Below are 25,809 nucleotides of genomic sequence, written 5' to 3' on the forward strand. Positions count from 1 at the left end.
TAATTTGAAGGAAACATATAGTGAATTTGTATGTAATAAATCCCATAAATCATGACTTGTTACTACTAAGTAATAGTTTGTTTTTGCAGGAAGTATAATTCTCCCAAATCACTCGCAATTCATACTTACACCATGCCACATTGTCGTTGCAATGAAAACATTATTTCGTGTGACGAAAGAGTTATCCATAAACGATATAAACACTATTTTTTTCGCGCACGTGTGTGTGTTTTCCTTTCGTAATACATGAAAAAACTTCAAAACACGCTATGAAAACAATTTACTCATGGAACAGAAATTATTATCCCGTGCGACAGGAACATGTTTATGGTGTGATGGAACATTATTCATGGATCAGAATAAAACTTAATTTTTTTATACAAAGGGTGCTCATTATTCACTCATAATATCACATCAAGCTGATACAAAACCACCATAAGTACATATTTGCTCTAAGCAGCATTATTCATGGCTGATTCCACGTAAGACCAACTGCAATCGATTCGCATTAGTATGTTAACACAATAAGATTTCTTTCTCGACTCAACTTTTACACAAATCCACAATGCAAGTTCTTTCTTGACTACCCTGTATTCTCCACCGACGCTCCCACCTTCCTCAAGCCTCTTCTAGGCTAGTTCCTTCCCTCCCTAATCTCGTCCCCCTTGGATGGATGACCTCTACCACCAATCTTCTTCGTGGACCCTCCACCAACGAGGAGCAGCACAAGTGCACTATTCAGTGATATTTTACTCGAAGTCCTTGTTGGGAGAAGCCCGACTAGACTAGAAGCAACCAGAAGCAACCAGCGATGCGTGTTTTCTCCACAACATCATGGCTCTTCTCATGCAACTGCAACATATTATGTGAACTGGAAAACAATGTAAGCCTTGATGGATTCGCATTACCAATACATGCGTTGAACCAAACATGTTTTTTTACCAACACCATTAAACAATACTACCTCTGTAAACTATTTCTGAACCAGTCAAGGAATAATATTAATCGGGCTCCTTTGCAATGGTGGATTTCTAAACCCAAATTGTCTTATCATGAGGTGATCTATGACAAAATTGCACTTTGTATGAAACATGTAAAATGATAATTGATTTGTCTTTTTTGTAGGGGAAGGCCGGAGGATTGGGTCTCATGTTCTCATCACGTGGTCAATAATGAGCTTGTGTTTGTTGGATCATGGTGGTCAAACAATGTAATTCTGATTTGTAATGGATGCTAATAACAGCTTCTGTTTTCTCAGCGAGGTCACCCAAACAAACAAATGTTCCTTACATATATTTGAGTGAACCATGCCACGAGAGAGTGTTTCTTCAAAAAAAAAAAACTTCCAGCAAAAGCTCGGGAATTGCCATGCTATAAAACATATATTTGCCATGCGATTACAGAAAGATTTGTCATATGAAAAGAAAAAAATTGCCACATTAATAGAAAGAATTGACAAGAATTTGTGATGCTGCAACAAAGTGAATTGCCACACGTTTCAGAGATTTTCCATGACGTAGTGTAGATAATTGCCAGCTAAAGAAAAAAAGGGAAAAAATGTCACAAATGACGATGAATTGTCGTGCTACAGTAGGTAGACGTGCGATGCTACATCAGAGAATTGACAAAGCTATATGAAAAAATGTCTACATGTTCAGGAATTGCCATGCTACATCAGAACAAACTGTTGGAAATTGCCATGCTCTAAATACAAAATTTGCCATCCGGATGTGATTTTGATGTGGTGGTGGTGGGGTGGGGGGGGGGGGGGATAAGATGAGGGTCGCGTCATTTGCTCAGATTGCCATGGGGAGTGAACATTTAGTATTTTACACTCACTCTTTCACTCATAGGGGTGAATGGAGCGAACAGTAATCGCCACGTGTGTCTCTTTGAGGCTCACACATGAAAATTGAACGTACCACAGAGCATTCCATAGAAAACCCACTCCTAAAAAACGCTAGTTCAATGAGATTTAGGTTTTAGATTGGTTCCGGTTAGATAGAACATGGTGCACTTTCGTACGCAACACCACCTTATTATTCTCGCACAATATACATCATCCTTATTGGATATGAGGTGATTTTCTCGGGGCAAAAATACCAAAGGTTGTATATTAAGTACCGCCAACCCTTATAAAAACAGTATATAAAATGCAAATTACATGTAAATTGTTGGGGGTGTTGAAGTCCTCTTCCTCCTTCCACCGGTGGCGCCGTGAGCACAGCTCGTTCGTGTTTCTAGACTTCATTCCTAGTGGAGCAAAGTTGTTAAAACCTAACAGCTGGTATAGAACATCGGTCAAGAAGTCGTCGGTGTAGACTAGAAAACGACAGACAACATTGATTGTGCATGCACACGACGAGATTATTACTTTATGTAATCTAGATTTTAAACCCATGGTTAACTAAAAATCCAACTCACAAAGAAAAGGTAGAAAATATGGGAGGATGTGATCTTTGTAGCAAATCACTGCCGCGGAGTAGAAACATCGGCACATTGTCACGGAACACAAATCTCATACGCTCCTGACTAGGCCAAGGTTGGCCAACGTTTGACGGTCAGAACTGGAGCAGAAGAACCAAGATGTCCACCCACATTGTATGTTCTGCATGACAACGCCCTCAAGAAAAACCTGAAGAAGAAAAAGATAGATCAGTCTCCTCTACATGCTTCCTGACGATACGTAGAAGCATCACTTGAACAAAGACGAGGCGCGGATACCTTATTCCATGTCGAAAAACGCTTGTCGTCTCGCCACCGTAGATCGAAGACAATGCTAAATTTATCCCTTACCCTGCCGCCATGGGTCTTGGCCCCTCCCGTCGCTAGAGTGATAGACGGAGGGACAGGGTCTCGTTCCTCGCCGAGAAGCCGGGGAAGATCGACCAGCGGCGGCTAGGTCACAGCAGCCAGGAGGGTAGGAGCAAAGAACGATTATGCTTCCTTTAATTAAGCATTGACTCCATAGGGATGTGATGACGCATATGCTTAGGTTACCATCTCCGTTCCCTCCATCGATCGTGCCTTACACTCACAACAATACTTAAACTGAATGCACTACACCAAACAATATTACTACTTTCCGTACCATTATTGACATCATGACATTACAAGGGTTCATGTACTTTCGATGTAGGCTGATGGTTATGAAATCGTTGAGAACGTGCAATCGCAGGTCAACTACTCCAAGATGTACATTGCACCCCCCACCATGGCCACCACCCCGGCCGGCCCGTTCTCGAGCTCCCTACCTATATAAACCACGAGTGTGTGCTTCTCTCCAAACATCAACTCAAAACCTCTAGATAGCTGGCGTCGCGCCGCACGAAGACATGGCAGCCGCGACGACTTTGCACCACCGGCGCCGCTCCATTCTCCAGCTGGCACTCCTGCTACTGGCGGCGTCACCGGCGGCAATGCTGGCGACCGGCGGAGCCTGCGAGAGCGAGGAGTTCCCGGCCGGCAGGAGCTACGCGACGTGCGCGGACCTCCCGACCCTCGGCGCCTCGCTGCACTGGACGTACGACGCGGCGGCCTCGTCGTTGTCCCTGGCGTTCGCGGCCAAGCCGCCCGGCGCGATCGGCGCCGGCTGGGTGGCCTGGGGGGTCAACCCCACCGGCGATGGCATGAAGGGCGCGCAGACGCTCCTCGCCTTCAAGAGCAGTGGCGCATACGTCGTCAACACGTACAACCTCACCGGGTACCGCCCGCTCAGCGCGGCGTCCACGCCGATCACGTTCGAGGCTACCGAGCTCGCCGCCGACGAGGGCGCCCATGGGAAGGTGCGGCTCTACGGCACGCTGCAGCTGCCCAAGGGCATGGAAGCCGTGAACCACATCTGGCAGGTAGGGTCGACGGTGGCCAATGGGGTGCCGGCCAAGCACGCGTTCGCCCAGGAGAACCTGGAGGCGAAGGGCAGTCTCGTGCTCACCGGTGCCGGAGCGACGGAGGCCGCACCAGCTCCGGTGTTTATCTCTCACGACTATCTCGATTAACCAGTAGCAGTAGTGTTTGGGATACAGAATTCGAGAGAGAAAGAGAGAGTGGGGAAGGAGAAGGAAGTAGGCAAGGAAGAACAGAGCCTGCCACAATCTGCAAAAAAAAAAATCTTGGGGATGATCCGTCGGGAAAGAAAATTAAGAGTATTATGAGCACCTTTAATCCGGATGAGTTGATATAATCATGGGGGTGATCCATTGGTAAAGAAAACTAAGAATACTATGAGCACTTCTAATTCAGATGATTTCACAATAGTTCCCCCGCAAAAAAAAGAGTTCAAAATAGTGGACAGCCACATGAATGCGCCCACACAAAAAAAACATCAACATGAGTGACAACAATGTGAGTGATCATGAGCATACTATTAATTTGTCTACTATAAATTATGCAAAATCGGTAAGAACCATTTTTTGATAATATGTGTATTGGGCGTCCCATGCCGCCGTTCAATTGCAATCAACCGCCAATATTATGCTTCAAGGGTTGGATGTACCAGAGTAGTGCTTTTCTAGAGAAAATTTGGAGCGTCCTTCTTGTTTTGGTGATGTACCATGTAAAAAATTACTTTCACTGATATATCTTGCATACCATAAAAGTCTTCATAGAGGCAAAAACATAACAAAAGTATTTTTTATGATCAAATAATATGTTGATACAACATGTACCTATGATTATGTGACACCATGTGAACAAACAGGATATCGCACCTGCTACCCGGGCTCCTCCACCCCCGGGCTGTGTTAAGCTTAACGTTGACGACTCTTTTTTTAGGCTGACAGTAATAGTGGCACCGGGATGATCCTCTGTGTCCATAACGGCGGCATCATCTTCTCCTCTTGCATATTCATGTTCACATCCGCAAGTTGAAAGCACAGGAGCTCCCTGGGTGATTTTGGTAATTAATGTCAACATATCTCTTGTTGGACTAATATTTCTATCTAGTATATTTCAGATAAGTTCAACATTGGAGTGGCAGGATAAGAGGATGTGGAACCCCTTCAAGATGCTAAGGATAAACATTAGCAAAAGCTCAAGACTCTACATTTTCATTTTAGTGGTCTAAGATCACATTGAGTCCATAGGAAAGTCAATACTATTAAGAGGAGATGAGGTGTTGCTTAATGGCTTGCTTGCTCAAAGTGCTTAGTGATATGCACCAAAGCCCTCAACCACTTTCCCACTTTCACATATGTCCTAAACCTAAAGTCAAACTCGGCCCCGCTGATTTGATTCATCCGGCGTCACAGAGTTCATCTGACATAGCCACTGCCAGAAACCCTAATCAGTTCGGTCTCACCGATGGGATCTCGATCTCACCGAGATGGCCTTGCAAACTCTCTGTTACCTATTGCAGTATTTCGGTCCCACCGAAATGTGCAGTCGGTCCCACCGAGTTTGCTTGACCAAGTATGTGTTTGCTTATTGCTGAAACCGGTCTCATCGAGTTCACGCAATCGGTCTCACCGAGATAAGGTTTTGCCCTAACCCTACCACATCGGTCTCACCGAGTTGACCTTGTCGGTCCCATCGAAAACTCTAACGTTCACATTTTGAACCATATCGGTCTGACCGAGTTTCACTATTCGGTCCCTCCGACTTTGGAAGATTGTGTGTAACGGCTAGGTTTTGTGTGGAGGCTATATATACCCCTCCACCCCCTTCTCCATTTGAGAGAGAGCCACCAGAACGTGCCTACACTTCCACTACTCATTTTCTGAGAGAGAACCACCTTCTCATGTGTTGAGACCAAGACATTCCAATCCAACCACAAGAATCTTGATCTCTAGCCTTCCCCAAGTTGCTTTCCACTCAAATCATCTTTCCACCATATCTAAATCTGTGAGAGAGAGTTGAGTATTGGGGAGACTATCATTTGAAGCACAAGAGCAAGGAGTTCATCATCAACACACCATCTATTACCTTTTGGAGAGTGATGTCTCCTAGATTGGTTAGGTGTCACCTGGGAGCCTCCGTCAAGATTGTGAAGTTGAACCAATGAGTTTGTAAGGGCAAGGAGATCGCCTACTTCATGAAGATCTACCCAAGTGAGGCAAGTCCTTCGTGGGCGATGGCCATGGTGGGATAGACAAGGTTGCTTCTTCGTGGACCCTTCGTTGGTGGAGCCCTCCGTGGACTCGCGCAACCGTTACCCTTTGTGGGTTGAAGTCTCCACCAACGTGGATGTACAATAGCACCACCTATCAGAACCACGCCAAAAATCTCCGTGTCTCCAATTGCGTTTGCACACTCCAATCTCATCCCTTTATTTTCTTGCAAGTTGCATGCTTTAATTTCCGCTACTCATATACTCTTTGCATGCTTGCTTGAATTGTATTGCGAATGCTTGAAATTGTGGTAATCTCCAACCTTAACTTGAAAAACTTAAAACCTACTATCTTTACTTGTTGAGGGTCTAATCACCCCCCTCCCCCCTCTAGACACCTCTTCTTTATTCTTTCAATTGGTATCAGAGCTTTGGTCTCCATTTCTTTGGTTTAAACACCATTGGAGGAAGATGGATGAGTCTACGATTGGGGATATTAATTAGACATAGAGTGCCTATGCTTGATGGAGAGTTCTTTATTGCTTGGAAAAATGAGATGCTTGAGATTTTCAATGAATATCACTTGAACAAGTACATTACTACTCCTTGTGCGCTCCTTGTTGACCCCTTGCATCCTACCCCCGATGAGTCTCTTGATATGATTCGCAATCTTAGAACTGTCAATCTTATCACTAGAGGATTACCTAGAAATTTGATTGCTCGCTTGCCAACTCTTGAATGTGCTTACACTATATGGATATTTCTTGAGGAACGATTTCCAAACTATTCCTTGAAAAACTTAGATGAGATTCTTCACAAGTCTATTGCTTTGAATAAGATGAATCCCAATGATCCTAAGTTTGGTGATTGTCTATTTGAGCTTCGTGACCTTATGCGTGCCAAAGGAGATGTTGGAATCATTAGCAATATCATTTCCGAAGTCATTAGAATTCATAAAGATGCACATTGTCATGATCACAAAACTAATGAATCACCCTCTCTTAGAAATGATCAATCACAAGATGATGTTGAACATGAATACTATGATGAGGATGATGATAGTGACTATGATCTCGATGAGTCTACACTTTGGTCTTATGGCAAACCTTCGCGGCTACATGGCTGGAGGAAAGGAATGGGTTCTTGATAGTGTATGTACCGATCACATGACCGGAGACAAGGATATGTTTCGTGAGCTTGCTGAAAACGACGGCCCTTGAAAGTATGTCACTTTTGGTGATAACTCAAAGGGTAAGGTGGTTGGCCTAGGTAAGGTGGCCATCTCACATGATAGCTCCATACAAAATGTTATGCTCGTTGAATCTTTTGGCTATAACTTACTTTATCTAGACTTGCCGAATTCGGTTTTAATGTCCTATTAACTGAAGTAGATCGACAAGTGTTTCGAAGAGATTATCATAATATGGTCTTTACCGGCATATGTAGAGGTGATCTATACATTGTAGATTTCACTAAAAAAAGGCTCAACCAGAACTTGCTTAGTTGCTAAATCCTCTAAAGGCTGGTTGTGGCATAGACAGTTAGGTCATGTGGGCATGCGAACTCTTGACAAGCTTATTAAAGGTGATCATATCCTTGGTGTTAAATATGTTATATTTGACAAGGATAGACTTTGTAGTGCTTGCTAAGCAGGAAAACAAGTTGGAGGAAGTCATCCCATGAAGAACATCATGACCACGAGAAGACCACTTGAGCTACTTCATATGGATCTTTTCGGCCCCAACGCCTACAAGAGTCTCGGTGGTAACTCATTCGGGTTGGTCATTATTGATGACTTTTCAAGATTTTTGTGGGTGTTCTTTCTTGATGATAAATCGCAGGTCCAAAAGATCTTCAAGAACTTCGCTAGGAAGGCCCAAAATCAATTTGCAGTGAATATCAAGAAGGTTCGCAGCGACAACAGAACGGAGTTCAAGAACGCCAATGTGGACACCTTTCTTGACGAAGAAGGGATTTCACATGAGTTCTCGGCTACGTACATGCCTTAACAAAATGGAGTTGTTGAGAGGAAGAACTGGACGCTCATCCAAATGGTGATAATGATGCTTGATGAGTACAAGACGCCAAAACACTTTTGGGCGGAAGCGGTTCAGACAGCTTGCCATGCAACGAATCATCTATATCTTCACAAGTTACTAGGCAAGATGGCATACGAGCTTCTCACCGATAACAAACCCCAAGTTGGATACTTTTCGGGTATTTGGCTCAAAGTGCTACATTCTTGATAAGCATCGTCGTTCGAAATTTGCTCCTAAATCTCATGAAGGTTTCCTACTCGGTTATGGCTCAAACTCTCACACATACTGTGTCTACAACAATTTCACCCAAAAGGTTGAAGAGACGGTAGATGTGAAGTTTGATGAATCTAACAGCTCGCAAGTAGAGCAATTGCCAATTGATGTAGGTGACAAAGATCCTTCGGAAGCTATATAAGACTTGTCTATTGGCACGATTCGCCCAACGGAGGTGAAGGAGAGTACCTCGTCTGTCCAAGTGGAAGCCTCAACCTCACACCAAGGTGAACCACAAGTTGACATGGAGGCATCCACAAGTGGGACACATCAACATGATGCAAACGAGGATGTACAACAAGATGAACCTCAACGACCTCCTTCTCCACCTCCACAAGAGAACAACAATGCCAACAACAATGAAGAAAGACAAGAGGAAGAACAAGACAATGAAGAGGATGTTCCACCCTGACCCAAACAAAAGCTCTCACGAGTTCGAGCAAGAGTCTCAAGAGATCATCCCGTCAAACAAATCTATGGTGATATTCAAACCGGGAGAATTACTCGCTCTAAAACTCGTTTGGCTAACTGTTGTGAACATTACTCATTCATTTCTAGTATTGAACCTATGAAGGTTGAAGATGCTATTGTTGATCCGGATTGGGTGAATGCCATGCATGAAGAGCTACACAATTTCGAGAGGAACCAAGTATGGACGCTGGTTGAAAAGCCTGATGAGAAGCACAATGTCATTGGAACCAAATGGGTGTTTCGGAACAAGCAAGATGAAGATGGAAAAGTTGTACGCAACAAGGCTCGCCTCATTGCTCAGGGCTACACTCAGGTCGAAGTGAAAAGTTTGGAAGGCTAATGTCGGAGAAGTTTGAGATGTATATGATGAGTGAACTCAAGTTCTTTCTTGGTTTGCAAATCAAGCAAACTAAGGAGGGTACCTTTGTTTCTAAAACAAAGTACACCAAGGACTTATTCAAGAAGTTCAACATGCAAGAATGCAAAGGTATGAGTATCCCCATGCTACTAGTGGAGATCTTGACTTGACAAAGGATGGTGAACCGGTTGACCAAAAGGTTTATGGCTCTATGATTGGTTAATTGTTATATCTATGTGCCTCCCGTCCCGATATTATGCTAAGTGTATGCATGTGTGCACGATATCAAGCGAGCCCCAAAGAATGTCATCTTAAGGGTGTGACAAGGATAGTGAGATACTTAATTCACACACCAAACTTTGGCATTTGGTATCCTAAGAGGTCTTCTTTTGACCTTGTTGCCTACTCCAATCTGTACTATGTCGGTGACAAGGTTGATAGAAAGTCAACTTCGGGTACTTGTCAATTTCTTGTTAGATCTCTTGTGTCTTGGTCCTCCAAGAAACAAAACTCGGTATCCTTATCCACCGCCGAAGCGGAATACATTGCCACCGGTTCATGTTGTGCTCAACTACTTTGGATGACCCAAAGTCTTAAAGATTATGGGATATATGTGAAACATGTTCCATTGCTTTGTGACAATGAAAGTGCTATTAAGATTGCTCACAATCCCGTGCAACATTCTCGAACTAAGCATATTGAAGTTTGTCATCATTTCATTCGAGATCATGTTGCTAAGGGAGATATCAATCTTAAGCATGTTCGTACCGATAAGCAATTGCCGGATATATTCACCAAACCGCTTGATGAGAAAGTATTTTGCCGTTTGAGAGGTGAATTGAACATCATTGATGCCTCAAACTTGGAGTAGGAACTCCATTTGGATGCATGCAAGGCATGAGCCTTTCTTTGACTAATCTTTGATATTTCTCTTATGATGATGGTCATATGTCTTGGATACACTTGTACTTTTGCATGCTATCTAACCCTTGTAGGTACTTGGATAAGCCCAATTTAATGAGATTGCAACTCAATCACATTCTAAGCAATCTCTACATCTCCAAGTCACTACAATATCCTTTGACAATTTCTATATATATCAAATTTCATTTGGTATCAAATGTCATGATTGTCATTTTGGATACGCAAATGCTCTTCCTTGCAAAACTAACCCATGTAGGAAGATGAACTCCAACTACAAGCGATGCTCCCAACTCTTGATGAACTACCACTGGTACGCGTCGGTGCTATACAAACTGTTTTTAACCCCTTTTTGCGATGGCATTTGGAACTGTCGTCAAGTGAGTGTGGGAGATAGGGGGTCCTTCTCACACGACCCAGAAACCGTCGGGGATATGCCCTCCTGGCACAGACGCTCAGCACAATGAGGTCGTGTGCGACCAGCGAGCGCTCGAATACGGTTATACGTACAGTAGTGCTAAAAAAATACAATTATACAGGCAAATCGTTTCCGGTCGTAAGTACATCCCACACAGTCAGTCCCTGCTAAATGTTTCCATTCATATGTACATTCCACACAGTCCATCCAAGGAATACGTTTCCGTTAGTATGTACATCCCACACAGTTAATCCAAGAAGTCTCGCTTTTGCCAACCGTGTGCAGTGTAATCCCTTATTAATCCCTAATTTAAAAAGCATATGCTTTGAATTTGATAGAGGCAGTCACTTACTTCATATCCAACCATGTTTATTACAAATATAGGTTCAACCACGAATGCATAAATTGATGCACATGTACATATACTGAAGAACTACAGAAGCACCCAGTAAAGAATGATGAACCACAGTTGTACTAAAGACTGTAAAGAGAGAGGCGAAAGACATTCTGGTTGCTGGAGAAGCTGAAGCGGAATGCCCATATTGTGCCCTCCTCCATGTGTAATGTGTGCACGACTCTAGGCCAACCCCTTGTGATGGTTGCCCGTCCATCCTTCATTGTCTTCATTACGACTTCTCGATGCTCATTGTAGTCTGGATGAAATACTTTAACCTTCATTGTGTGTCCACCAATCATGTACTTTGCGAGGTAATCTTGAGTGAACTGCTTCGGGAACCACTGCAAACGAAAAAGATTCAGACATTGTTGTCTAACAACTCATTATGGGTAGTAAAAAGAGAAGGCTGCAGAGTTTGTAGTTACCATCCTACAACTCACTATTGTGTTGGATAGAGCATAAACAAATAATTTGCTTGCCACCATTCGTATCTTTTTGCTAATAATCCTTATCAGTTTCCTCACTTGATGCTTGTTCATGAATGTCTCATTGCCTCATACGCAAAAAGGGTCGGTGTGTGGATCCTTGCCAAGGGCATATGTACCTACAAGCAACAAGTCAATATTAGAAGCTAACAAGTGTCCAGGCCTGGATCTATATGCACTACATTATGGAACGACGAGGGAGTACAAGCCGAGGGGTTAAGCTAACCTCGGCGGAAAATGGTGGCCACTCTTGTTGTTGTCCTGCATACTTAGTGGAAAGGCATGATAAGTACAGCAACCTTAACATCAAACAAATATAGCAAAGGTAAACAATATCATCTCCAAATGATAGCTTGAATTTGTTGGTCTCAGCATGTTGTTAAAGCATATATAAAATGGATGGCAATGTTACCGACAGCAGGCTTAACAACCATCAAATATTGCAATTCAAACTGGTATTGTTGAAAATGAATAGAATGTAGGTAATGCGTAAACATCACTGAATAAATGTGTAAAACTGAAATAAAGGGCATGTGTTAACTACACCAGGCATAAATGGAACCAAATATAGCCGTTCAAACTGGTATTGATGCAATCGAGCGGCACAGTTCCGACTTGCACATAATGAACAACACATTGTGAATGACTGAAATAAACAAGGAAGAAATGATCAGTATAACAACCAAATATAGCCATTGAAAACTGGACAGAGTCTCACTACAACCAACCAACCTAACAAGAAAATACAGATAAACAGGGCATATGCTTGAAACTAGACAAATGCTCACTATAACCAACCTAACAAGCAAATACAAATAAACAAGGCATCTGCTTAAAAACTAGACAAATGCTAAAAAAGCAACCTAACAACCAAATACAGATAAACAAGGCATCTGCTTGATAACTTGACAAACGCTCACTACAACCAAACTAAGAACCAAATACATATAAACAAGGCATCGGCCCGATAACTGAAAAAATGCTCACTGCAACCAACCTAACCACCAAACACAGATAAACAAGGAATCTACTCACTGTAAACAACCAAATATAGCCATTCGTGAAACTGAAGTGGACAATTCATACTTAACCATCACATAGCCCTATTGAACAATACATTTTTGCATAACTGAAATAATTAAACATGACACAGTTTTAGCACCGCACAACAAATGCTACTACAACAAAGGGTACGGGTTGGCAAGCTAGAAAATGTAAGATTTGCTGATAGGATGCTGCCTCACATTTCATGGACGGGATCCTTCCAGTTGGAAGAGCACAGTCCCATGGTGCCCTCTCTGATGTCACAGATGGGCTGTTTCACCTTGGAAGAACCTTTCTGGGTGCCTCCGCGTGGTTGTGGTCGTGGTCGATGAGATCTGACTTGGCAATTGAGGATCCCAAGCCACCGCCGTAGAACGTGTCCTTCAGAAATGAAAAAATGGGCTCGATGCCATATAAGGATCGCAAATCCTTGACTGCTTGGCAGAGGAGATCAGCGGCAGGGCCGTCGAAGAGATCGACAGTGGTTGAACTAGACGGGTTGGGGATGGACCACGTAACCTGTGACATGGCCCGCGTGAAGTCATCGCTGTTGACGAGCTTAATGTCATAGCCAGCTTTCCTGAGATACAGTAATACGCAAACCCGTTGACATGAAGCCTTTAACATGGAAATGTAGTCAACGTCTTCACCGGCTTCCATGGTAACATGTTGCTCCGGGATCGGCAGGTCGGGGCGAACGGCGGCCACCTCACCAACGTCCACCGGAGAGGCCATGATAAACCTCTTCTTGGCCGAACACTCGTCGGGCTCCCTGGGATACGTGGTCGAGCTTAGGCTGCCACATTCTGGAGCAGGGGATGTGGATCTGGCAGGGAGGGACACAGCAGGCCTCATCTAAAAACTCAGGGGAGTGGGGTGATGGTATGGGAATCACTGGGTAACCTGAACTTTATATCTAAGCTAGGTGGAAGGGGCAGACCGGCATGGGTTGGCGGTAGCGCCGGCGGCGGCCGCAAGCTAGGGTTCGAGGGGGAGGGGTGGGTGTGGGGACTATGGAGGGGGGATAGTGGTGTTTGAGGATACGCCGCAGCTACTGAAAATTTTAGTAATGGTGGGTGGAGATGGTGGTGGACGAGGAAGGGCGACGGTTCAAATGCCTCGGCTACTGCAACTTTACTATAAGGTCGGTGCCGGAGGAGTGTGGGTAACGGTTGAAGTACAACGGTACTAAAATTTGGGTAAAGGAATTGATGCGAGGAGGGAGTGCCCAAGATCACGCACGGTCCAATAAGAATATGTGTGTATGATAATAAGGAAAAGTGGCGGAACCGCCGATTTTTGAAATGCTCAAGGTGGGTAGTTTATTTTTATATTTCTAGCTAGCTGGTCTATCGCACACTTCGTCCTAATTTCTAAATAAACTAACCACCTTTAGCTTGCTCAGTTATGGTGATAATAAGGAAAAGTGGCGGAACAACCGATTTTTGAAACGCTCAAGGTGGGTAGTTTGTTTTTATATTTCTAGCTAGCTGGTCTATCGCACATGTTCGTCCTAATTTCTAAATAAATTTACCCGCCTTTATCTTGCACAATCGTGGTGATTTTATAGCGCACTTGCACCGCACAAGGTTAAGCCAGTACTTGAACCATTTGCTCGCGCTTGCGCAGTCGTGGTGATTTTACAGCGCACTTGCATCGCACACGGTTAAGCTAGTACCTGCACAATTTGCTCGCGCTTGCGCAGTCGTGGTGATTTTACAGCGCACTTGCATCGCACATGGTTAAGCCAGTACCTGCACCATTTGCTCATGATTGCGCAGTCGTGGTGATTTTACAGCAAAAAATAACCTATCAATTAAATGAATCTTGAGATATGCAACTTCCCACCGGGTCACCCATCCTTGGACTACTCCAGCCGAGCATACTTAACTTCTGCGTTCTATTCGACTAGGCTAGCGGATGGGAAGCGGCACCTTGCTGACAGGAATTGCCTCCTTGCCTTTAAGGCATTGCATGCTGGCCACCCTATGGGACCTACTCCCTCCTATCATGCACATTTTTTCTTTTAGAAATTGTGTGTGATATTTACATGGCTGGTGTGTCACCACCTAGCCTTCAATGAGCACTGACACTGGTAGTGGGAAACCAATGGGAGAAGAGGCGGGAAACCGATGAGAGGAATGGCGGGAAATGGTAGTCTGTTTAGAAAATGTAGAAGAGAAGGAAGCGTGAGCTAGCACGACGCATACGCACAATGCTTACCCTTGTACTGCATGTGCTGTCAAAAGGGCTGAGGGTTGCCGTTCGATCTGGAAGTATCCAACGGTGCGGACGTACGATCTGTGGGGTTTGGGTTCTGGCCAATCAAAATGCATGACTCAGATCGCACATGTAGCAGGGGGGAGGGGGCATCAGCCACAGTTTGGTAGGCACATGACTTTAGTGAGTGAACCGTGTGCTATTTGAAAACATTTCGTGAGAAGAGTCTTGGTTTTTAAATCCCAGTAAATCCAAAACTCACCCGAAAATGGTGAAACTTGGCATGGTGTCATGACATGGCACATATATGTCGAGGAATTTTTTCTGCCCATTTTGGTGCACGTTTTATTACAAGCCTCTTACAAACCGGAGCTTCTCTCAAAGAAAGCCTCGTGGTTCCGATAGGGAAACGTGTCACCCTTGTGGGGGAAACGATAATCACTGCCTCTTTTCGCCTTGTATTTTCTTCTACTGGCAACATGGAACGACAAGATATCCGTGCTAAAATTTAAACTTATTCAGGGTTCCTTTGGCCTTTTTATACACTAATTGAGTTTCCTAGGCATTTATTGTCCATAATTCAAATCTGAACCTCAAATACATGCTCCAGTTCACCAAAATGGCTAGAAAAATTTAACATGTGTCCTTGGGTGCATGTTTAGGTCTCATGCCAGGAATGGGAACAAATTACAACCGTACCGGTGTCCTGGCTCGTCCTCAAACATTTGGAATCTCGGTTTTTAAATCCCCGTAAATCCTACATTCACCAGAAAGTCATGAAAGTAGGCATGTTGTCATGTCATCGCACATATATGTCGTGGTAAAAACATTGTCCAATTTGGGCCAAGCTTTATTACAAACCTCTTACAAACCAGAACTTCTCTCAAAGAAGCCTCGTGGTTCCGATAGGAAAATGTGTTCCCCTTGTCATCGAAACATAATCACTGCCTCTATTCGCCTTGTATTTTCTTCTACGGGAAAAATTGAACGACATGATGTCCGTGCTGAAATTTAAACTTATTCAGGGTTCGTTTCGCCTTTTTATACACTAATTGAGTTTCCTAGGCATTTAATGTCCATAATTCAAATCTAAACTTCAAATACATGCTCCAGTTCACCAAAATGGCTAGAAAAATTGTACATGTGTCCTTGGCTGCATGTTTAGGTCCCATGCCAGGAATGGGAACGAATTACAACCATACCGGCGTCCTGGCTCGTCCTCAAACATTAAGAATCTCGGTTTTTAAATCCCCGTAAATCCTAAACTCACAAAGAAAGTCATGAAAGTTGGTATGGTGTCACGTCATGGCGCATATATGTCGTGGTAAAAACATTGTCCAATTTGGGCCAAGCTTTATTACAAACCTCTTACAAACCGGAGCTTCTCTCAAAGAAGCCTCGTGGTTCTGACGGGGAAAGGTGTTCCCATTGTGGCGAAACATAATCACTGCCTCTTTTTGCCTTGCATTTTCTTCTACGGGCAACATGGAACGACAGGATATCCATGCTGAAATTTAAACTTATTCAGAGACTCTTTGGCCTTTTTATACACTAATTGAGTTTCCTAGGCATTTAATGTCCATAATTCAAATCTGAACCTCAAATACATGCTCCAGATCACCAAAATGTCTAGAAAAATTATACATGTGTCCTTGGGTGCATGATTAGGTCCCATGCCAGGAATGGGAACAAATTACAACCGTACTGGCATCCTGGATCGTCCTCAAACATTTGGAATCTCGGTTTTTAAATCCCCGTAAATCCAAAACTCACCAGGAAGTCATGAAAGTAGGCATCATGTCACGTCATGGCACATATATGTTGTGGTAAAAACATTGTCCAATTTGGGACAAGCTTTATTACAAACCTCTTCCAAACCGGAGCTTCTCTCAAAGAAGCCTCGTGGTTCCGATAGGGAAATGTGTTCCCCTTGTTGTCAAAACATAATCAATGCCTCTTTTCGCCTTGTATTTTCTTCTACGGAAAACATGGAATGACATGATATCCATGCTAAAATTTATACTTATTCAGGGCTCGTTTGGCCTTTTTATACACTAATTGAGTTTTCTAGGCATTTAATGTCAATAATTCAAATCTGAACTACAAATACATGCTCTAGTTCACCAAAATGGCTAGAAAAATTATACATGTGTCCTTGGGTGCATGTTTAGGTTCCATGCCAGGAATGGGAACGAATTACACCCTTACCGTTGTCCTGGCTCGTCCTCAAATATTTGGAATCTCGGTTTTTAAATCCCCATAAATCCAAAACTCACAAGAAAGTCATCAAAGGTGGTAGGTGTCACGTCATGGCATATATATGTCGTGGTAAAAACATTGCCAATTTGGGCCAAGCTTTATTACAAACCTCTTACAAACCGAAGCTTGTCGCAAGAACCCTCGTGGTTTCGATAGGGAAACGTGTCCCCTTGTGGGCCAAATGATAATTGCTCCCTCTTCTAGCCTCATATTTTCTTCTACACGCAAGACGGAACAACAGGAGATTTGCGCTGAACTTCGAAATTATTTAGGGTTCGTTTGACCCTTTTTATTCATTAATTGAGTTTTCTAGGCATTTCATGTACATAATTTGTCGGTGTACTAGAGTAGGGGTACCCTAGTATCCCGAACTTGTGCACGGGCAGTTGCAGCACCCCGCGGCAAGGCTTGTCGGGTGACCGCCAAGGCCCTCCGTGGTTCCTTTGGAGCCATTCAAGAACAAAGTATTCAAGCCAAGGAGACAAGGCCCCGGCAAGAGGAGCTTGCCGGGAAGGCCAACCAAGGCATCTCAAGGAACTTGCCGTGACGCGCCATGCATCCCGGCAAGGCCCGGTCAGTGACAAGACAACGACCGTGGCAAGGCGCTTGCCGCGACAAGCTACCACCCTGTACCCGCGCTCCAGCACATCCACCAACGTGTCGCCCTGGGGCCTTTCCGGGCGCGCGTGGCAAGAGGCTGTGCAGCCAGCGGTGCGAGGTGGCAAGCGACGCTGACAAGATTACCATCATGGCGAACGGTGGCGTCCCTGATGGTCCTTTTCTGCACTGTTTGGGCGACACAGACGGGCATTTAATGCCTTTGTCCCCTGCCGTCAGGGTTAGGTAGGATACACTGTACGGGTAGTTGTACCAACCGCAACTCCTCTTCCATTTTTACCCTTGTCTACGTTGCCACCTATCGGTGACCCCTTGAGCATATAAAAGGAGGTCCATGCACAACGTAGAGGGGGTTCGGCTCAGTTCGAAGGCAGAAAAACACTCACGCTCGGTCTCGTTAGCTGCTAGAGTGTACTATAGCACTCAGCGCTCCCGAGCAAGAACATAATACACTAAAACATGCAGCAGTAGGAGTGTTATCTCTCCAGAGAGCTCTGAAGCTGGGTAAACTGCTCGTGTGCTTCGCCTCGATCCGCTCTTCGTGCGATCTCCGCCCGCCACCGAACCAAAAGGGGCTCGGTCCGCCGGTCCCATATGTGTTCGTGGATCAGTTTCCCCGACATCTTTGGCGCGCTAGGTAGGGGGCGTCGAGGTTGTGTGAATCTGATCCGGCGTTCACACGAGCTAGATCTTCAACCTCTTCATCGACATGCCATCGAAGAAGAAGGCTTCGGGGGCAACTGTTCCGTCCACGTCGATCCCACCACCACCGGAGCAATCGGGTGGTGGGGTAGACGCCGGCGGAAGAACGGGCATCGACGAGGAAGCTCACGGTGCTGCCAGGTCCAAGGACAAGGTTGCGCAGACCTCGGCGTCCGTACATGCACCGCGCCCATCTCAGGAGGCGCAGGACCGACAACATCATGGTATTCGCAGTACCATACGTTTGTTGGACCAAGATCGAGCTGGTGGATCTCGGGGTGCTCAAGACCAGCATGCACGCCAACATGCTGACACGACCGAGACACGGTCGCCCGGACGAGATACTGCTCCTTCTAACTTAGTTAGAAGTCCGAGCATATCCCGTTCCTCGCACCGTTCGCCAGTGCCGCCCACTACTCCAGCAGAAGCTTTGGCGCGAGCTCAACTGCTCCTGGATTACCCTCCAAGGGAAGACAAGATCGATCAATGGAGGGCCACCATTCAAAGTCTCATCGGCTTCGCCAACGGTGACACTCCGCGGCAGCCGAATACATCGCTGCCGCGGCAGAACCGCCAGGCACGAGCCGGTGGCGACGAAACCGGTGGGGGTGCAACCACCATGCACTCTCCACCCCGTAGGCCAAGATCGCCGACTCGCCGGATCCACCTCAACAGCGACTCCACTGCATCGTCGGATCCACGAGCTCGTCGCGATCAGCGCCAAGTTCTTCACGAACGATAGCAAGGTGACGCTCGTACTCGCATCGAGCGCCGAAGAGAAGCGCGGCGTCAATCGGACCAGCGCGCTGGGCCCTCTGTCGACATGCATGCGCCAGGGGAACCAGGCGACTTGCCGTACGCGGTAGGTTGCCCTGCGTTCACTTGTGAGCTACGGCAAGTCCAGTGGCCCAGCATGAAGAATTTCAAGCCAGACGTACCAGAGAAGTACGACGGCAAGACGCATCCGTCGGAGTTCCTCAGCATCTACACCATCGCGGTGCAAGCTGCCGGGGGACGGGACGACAAGATCCTTGCCAACTACTTCCCGCTGGTGCTCAAGCCCAATGTCAGATCCTGGCTCATGCACTTGCCGGACAACTCCATATCCTCCTAGGCTGACCTATGCCATCAGTTTGTCGGCGCCTTTACAGGCGGCCACAAGCCTCACGGCCAAGAGAGCGATCTTCATCTGCTCGCCAGAAGGAAGGAGAGCCCCTGTGCAAGTACATTCAGAGATTCAGCCGCGTACAGCACAACATCCTAGATGTCCACCCTGCCGCGGTAATCAGCGCGTTCCATCAGAACGTGCGAAACCGCAGGATGCGGGAGGAGATGGCGATGTGCAAGATCAGAGACGTCAGTGAGCTATATGCCCTGGCCGACAAGTGTGCACGTGCTGAGGAAGGGAGGAAACTCCCCGGAGAGAATACAGAAGCAGGAGGATCTGATAGTGAGGATGCTGCCCCGGCAAAGAAAAACCAGCGGCGGAACAACAGGAAAAAGAAAGGCAAAGATGTGCTAGTCGTTGAGCAGTCCAGCAAGAAGGCCAAAGCTGGTAGCTCCGGCAAGGAGATTGCTGCAGGCACCGACCACCAGGCTGTGGCGGTCGCCGACAAGCAGGACGGCACCAACAAGCAGTACTACAAGATCCACCGCACCAAGGGCCATGACCTCCAGAGCTGCAAGAAGGTCGAGCAGCTTGTCGAGCAGCAAAAGGTTGAATACGAGCGACGCGACAAGGAGAAGGCCCAGGAAGGTGCTGGAGGAGCTGGCAAGAAACGCCCTAGCCGAGGAGGACACCGCGGCAAGGCCAAGCAGCGGCAAGGAGACAGACCTCCCCGTGGCCGCGACAAGGATGAAGATGACGACGACGATGAAGATATGGATGATGATGAGACCGATGAGCAGGAGTTTCAGAAAGCCACAGAGGTCCTATGCGTTGATGGAGGCGCTTCTCTGCATACTTCACACCGCCAGCTCAAGCAGTGGGTGCGGGAAGTCAATGCAGCAGAGCCACCCGTCGAGTCACGCAAGCCTCTGAAATGGTCCAGCACGCCTATCATCTTTGATATTGAGGACCACCCTGATCGCATAACTGCGGTCGGGTGCTTGCCGATGTTGGTTTCACCAACTATCCGCAACCTCAAGGTCACTAAGATGCTAGTTGACGGCGGGGCCGGCTTGAACCTGATCTCCTCCGCGGTACTCCAGAAACTCCAGATCCCTGATGGCGAGCTCGAAGAGACCGGCACATTCCAAGGAATTAATCCGGGAAGAAGCAAGCTGAAGGGAAAGATCACGTTGCCGGTGACATTTGGCAGCGAGTTGAACTTCAGGACTGAGAGGGTCACTTTTGATGTTGCCGACTTTCCATTGCCTTACAATGGGATACTTGGCCGTCCAGCACTCGCCAAATTCATGGCAGCCTCTCACTATGCATACAACGTGATGAAGATGCCGGGCCCAATAAGTGTCATCTCTGTCCCTGGCGACAAGAAGGATGCTCTTATCTGCGCCGACAAGATCTACCGGGAAGCAGCAGCCGCAACAGATCGCAGATCACTTGCCGTTGAAGCTTCCGGGGGGAAGAAGAAGACCAAGTCCGGCAAGAGTTCTGATGCCCACTCCGGCAAGCGCACCTCTTCGGAGTGTTGCGCTACCGTCGAGGACGCACCATCGAGCTCCACCGACAAGTGTAAGAAGACAATGGTAGCTCCACCAGAGACCAAGAAGGTGTCCGCCAAGGAGGACGGCACTGGTGGTACCTTCACCATCAGTGCCACCCTCGACCCTAAATAGGAAAGCGCGCTCGTTGCTTTCCTGCGGGCGAATGTCGACGTGTTTGCATGGCAACCGTCTGACATCCCCGGTGTTCCCAGGAAAGTAATCGAGCACCATCTTGCCATCTGTCCTCATGCGCGGCCCGTCAAGCAGAAAGTCAGAAAACAGGCAGTGGAGCGCCAAGAATTCATCGCGGAAGAAATCAAGAAGTTGGAAGCAGCAGGCCTTGTCAGAGGAGTGCTCCATCCTACATGGTTGGCCAATCCTGTAGTCGTGCGCAAGGCAAACGGGAAATGGAGGCTTTGTATCAACTTTACCGATGTCAATAAAGCTTGTCCCAAAGACCCATTTCCCTTGCCGCGCATCGACCAGATTGTTGACTCCACGGCCGGATGTGACTTGCTTTCATTTCTTGATGCATACTCAGGATACCATCAGATCTTCATGGTAGAAGAGGATGAGGAGAAAACTGCATTCATCACCCCATGTAGCACATACTATTTCGTACGAATGCCTTTCGGTTTAAAAAATGCTGGTTCAACATTTGCAAGAGTAGTCCATGATGCTTTTGAGCCACAAATGCACAGAAATGTGGAAGCCTACATGGATGACATAGTGGTCAAAAGCAAGGACAAGGCAACTCTGATGCAAGATTTAGACGAAACCTTTACAAATCTGCGCAAGATCAACCTCAAGCTTAACCCCGAGAAGTGTGTGTTTGGAGTCCCCTCCGGTAAGCTTCTTGGGTTCTTCGTGTCTCAGCGCGGAATTGAAGTCAATCCCGACAAGATCAAGGCCATTGAGCAGATTGAAGCACCAAAGCGCGTCAAGGATGTACGAAGACTTGCCGGTTGCGTAGCTGCTCTCAGCAGGTTTATCTCTAGGTCTGCTGAGCGCGCCCTGCCATTTTTCAAAATATTGAAAAAGGCAGGTCCAATGAACTGGACTCCGGAAGCGGAGGCTGCACTGCAGGACTTAAAGAGATACCTGTCCTCCACTCCAGCACTTGTCGCACCTAAGCCACAAGAGAAGTTGCTGCTGTATATAGCGGCAACCAATCAAGTGGTTAGTGCTGCGTTAGTAGCGGAGAGGGAGCCAGATGATGAGCCAGCAACCACGGCAAGTGCATCCAGCGAAAAGCAAGGGACTTCACCGGCAAGCTCTGGTCCCGACAAAGATGGATCTGCGCAGACACATGAAAAGATGCAGAAAAGAATGGTGCAGCGCCCAGTTTAATTTGTCAGTTCCCTTCTGCAGGGGGCTAGGTCAAGGTACTCTGGTGTGCAGAAATTGCTTTTCGGCCTTCTCATGGCCTCGAGAAAGCTGCGCCATTACTTCCAAGCACATGAGATCACAGTCGTCACTCATTTTCCGCTGAAGAGGATACTGCAAAATCCAGAAGCAACAGGCAGGATTGTCGAGTGGGCACTGGAACTGTCAAGTTTTGGCCTCAAGTTTGAGAGCACTACAACTATCCGAAGCAGGGCATTAGCAGAGTTCATAGCGGAGTGGACGCCAACACCAGATGAAGAAATTCCAGAAACAAGCATCCCCGTCAAGGAAGCAAGCAAAGAGTGGCTGATGTACTTTGATGGTGCATTCTCGCTGCAAGGCGCCGGTGCCGGCGTGCTACTTGTTGCACCCACCGGAGAGCACCTCAAGTACGTAGTCCAGATGCACTTTCCCAAGGAGCAAGGAACAAACAATACTGCAGAGTATGAAGGTTTGCTTGCCGGTCTCAGGATCGCAGCAGACCTTGGGATCAAGAAGCTCATTGTCAGGGGTGACTCACAGCTTGTCGTCCGCCAAGTGAACAAGAATTATCAGAGTCCATTGATGGAAGCTTACGTTGATGAAGTGAGAAAGCTAGAAGAGCACTTTGACGGCCTACAGATGGAACATATTCCAAGAGCTCAGAACGACATTGCCGATGGCCTGTCGAAGTGCGCCGCACTTAAGTTACCTATGGAACCAGGGATCTTTGTGCTCAAGATGACTCAACCGTCCGTAACGCCATCAACTGCACAGAGCAAGAAGAGGAAGTTGATTTCTGGTGACTATTTTCCGGCAGAGCTCCCCGAAGCCGCCGCCAAGAAGGTCCTCAAGATCAACACCAAGGATGCTGAGGAGCAGTCTGCTCCGACAAGCCCTAGGGTTTGTTCCATTGAAGCAGACGCTCCCGACAAGTTTTGCTCCAACAAGCTTGCTGGGGAACGTCAAGCTCCGGCTGAACCACAGGTTCTCGCCGTAGAAGCGGATGTTCCCGCAGCAGCAGATATGCCTTTAGTCCTTGTTGTCGAGCCACAAGCTCCAGCATGGGCGCAACAGATTGTCCATTTCCTTCAGACAGGAGAACTTCCCGAAGAGCAAGAAGAAGCGGAAAGAGTAGCCCGGCAGTCAAGTATGTACCAGTTTGTCGACAACACAGTATACAGAAGAAGACTCAACGGTGTGAAATTGAAGTGTATTCACCGGGAAGACGGACAAAAGCTGTTGGCAGAGATACACGCAGGCATATGTGGTCACCACATTGGCGCAAGAGCACTTGCCGGCAAAGCATTCCAGCAAGGTTTCTTTTGTCCGACAGCCCTCCAGGATGCAACTGCACAAGTAACCAAGTGTGAAGCATGCCAGTTCCATTCCAAGCAGATACACCAGCCAGCTCAAGCTCTCCAGACGATCCCTTTATCCTGGCCATTTTCGGTCTGGGGGCTCGACATCCTCGGCCCCTTTCCCCGAGCTGTCGGGGGCTTTGAGTACTTGTACGTTGCAATCGACAAGTTCACAAAGTGGCCGGAAGTGGAAGCAGTGAGGAAGGTGAAAGCACAGTCAACAGTCAAGTTCTTCAGGTCGATTGTTTGCCGCTTCGGAATCCCTAACAGGATCATCACCGACAACGGCACGCAATTCACGAGCCGCACCTTCATGCAGTACGTCCAAGATCTTGGCGCCAAGGTCTGCTTCGCTTCTGTTTCTCATCCGAGAAGCAACGGTCAAGTAGAGAGGGCGAATGCTGAAGTGCTGCGTGGGCTCAAGACCAGGACTTTCGACAGGCTGCGCAAGTGCGGAAAGAACTGGATTGAGGAGCTGCCGGTGGTTCTTTGGTCGATCAGAACGACGCCAAATTGAGCCACTGGCCAGACACCTTTCGCTCTAGTCTATGGAGCAGAGGCAGTTCTCCCCATGGAACTCGTATACGGGTCACCTCGAGTGCTCGCTTATGATAAGCTTGAGCAAGAGCAGCTCCGACAAGATGACGCGCTGCTCCTTGAGGAAGACCATCTTCAGGCTGCTGTACGAGCTGCTCGATACCAGCAAGCTTTGCGCCGCTACCATAGCCGCAAAGTTAATGCCAGAAATTTCGAGGAAGGCGACCTTGTTCTTCGGCGTGTTCAGTCCGCCAAGAATTCCAACAAGTTGACGCCGAAGTGGGAAGGCCCTTACGGGTTGAAACGAGTCACTAGGCCTGGCGCTGTCCGCCTTGAGACCGAAGATGGCATTCCGGTGAGCAACTCCTGGAACATTGAGCATCTTCGTAAGTTTTACCCATAGGGCACGGTTGCCGGAACCTGTTCCGGCAACCACCTTTTGTACAAGTCTTGCCGATGTTGCATGTAATCCTTTGTACAAAGCCGGGCGCAGACCCCGTGCATAAGTAAAGCTCATGTGCCCCGCACATCTTGTCGATTTCATGCTTTCTACTATTTTTTGCATGCGTTATCTGACACTTTGTGCAGCACCTACCCCCGGTAAGCAATAACGAGCCGTAAGGCTCCATATCTTTATTTTTCTCTTCTTTCTCTTTCCCAAAGAAAGGAAGGTTCCCTCGCCCACAAGTTTGCCGGGGGGAAAGGAGAAGATAATGGTATGGACCCAGCATCGTTCAAGGAAGTTTCGCCTTACCGGGAAGCAAACAACAGAAAAGCTAAGTTGCTAAAGTTTGAGCAATCAGTTTTAAATTTTTTAAAGTTATCTTCCTTGAACGACCGTGCTTTGTATGGAAAACCTGTGCGCGGAGGAACCAACTTGTAGCTAGTTGCGCCCTTACTTTGTTTCGAGTCCGCTCAACAATTTAAGAGAGCTGCGACTAGTTGCGACAAGGTTTCTTGTCGGTAGCGGCACCGCCAGCAGGCTGTTGACGTCCCGCACTCAGCGCTCGCGGCTCAAGGTGCCTGCGCCGACAAGTTCCCTAAAAGCGTAGGGCAAAAACATACAAAGGAAGGGATCAAGTAAAGGAAATAACACAGCAATCACTACCCAAAATAGAGTCATATTACAAGATAGCTTGTCGCAGCTCTAATAGATTGTTCTCATGACATGACCAGCAGCGACAAGAAAAAGAAAAGATGGGTGGCCTAATATACGCGATCGCCCTCAACCCTCTTGATCTCGCTCACCTTGTCCACAATGGGTGTGACAAGGGCCTTGAGCGCTTTCAGATCAGCATCCGGCGGCAAGGACCTGAGGACGTTGGTGAGATTGAGGCCTGGGTTGCGAAAGGCCACCTTCACCAGCACCTTCTGAAGAGCCCCCGTGCAGATCCTGCGTGACTCGTCGGCCAGCTGCTTTGGGATCTTCTCCTGGAGCCGCTGGAGGGCCGTCGCCACGCCCTTGAAGAACAAGCTGAGCTTGGCGCTGGGTTGGAGGTGCTCATCGGAGGAATATCCAAAATCCTCCATCCCCAGCTGCGCCAACTCCCTGTCGATGGCTGCGGCAGCATCCACGAGACCCTCGGTCCAGTGCTCCACAGTCTCCCTGAAACTGTTCTGGGCGGCAG

General features: G+C 47.0%; 1 pseudogene; it reads left to right on the top strand.

Moving 5' to 3' along the window:
- The first annotated feature begins 3,335 nt into the window (after positions 1-3,335).
- LOC123116465 (auxin-induced in root cultures protein 12-like) overlaps positions 3,336-25,809 on the top strand; it is a 33,682-nt pseudogene continuing 11,208 nt past the window's right edge.

The sequence above is a fragment of the Triticum aestivum genome, chromosome 5B (assembly GCF_018294505.1).
Source record: "Triticum aestivum cultivar Chinese Spring chromosome 5B, IWGSC CS RefSeq v2.1, whole genome shotgun sequence".
Lineage (NCBI taxonomy): Eukaryota > Viridiplantae > Streptophyta > Magnoliopsida > Poales > Poaceae > Triticum > Triticum aestivum.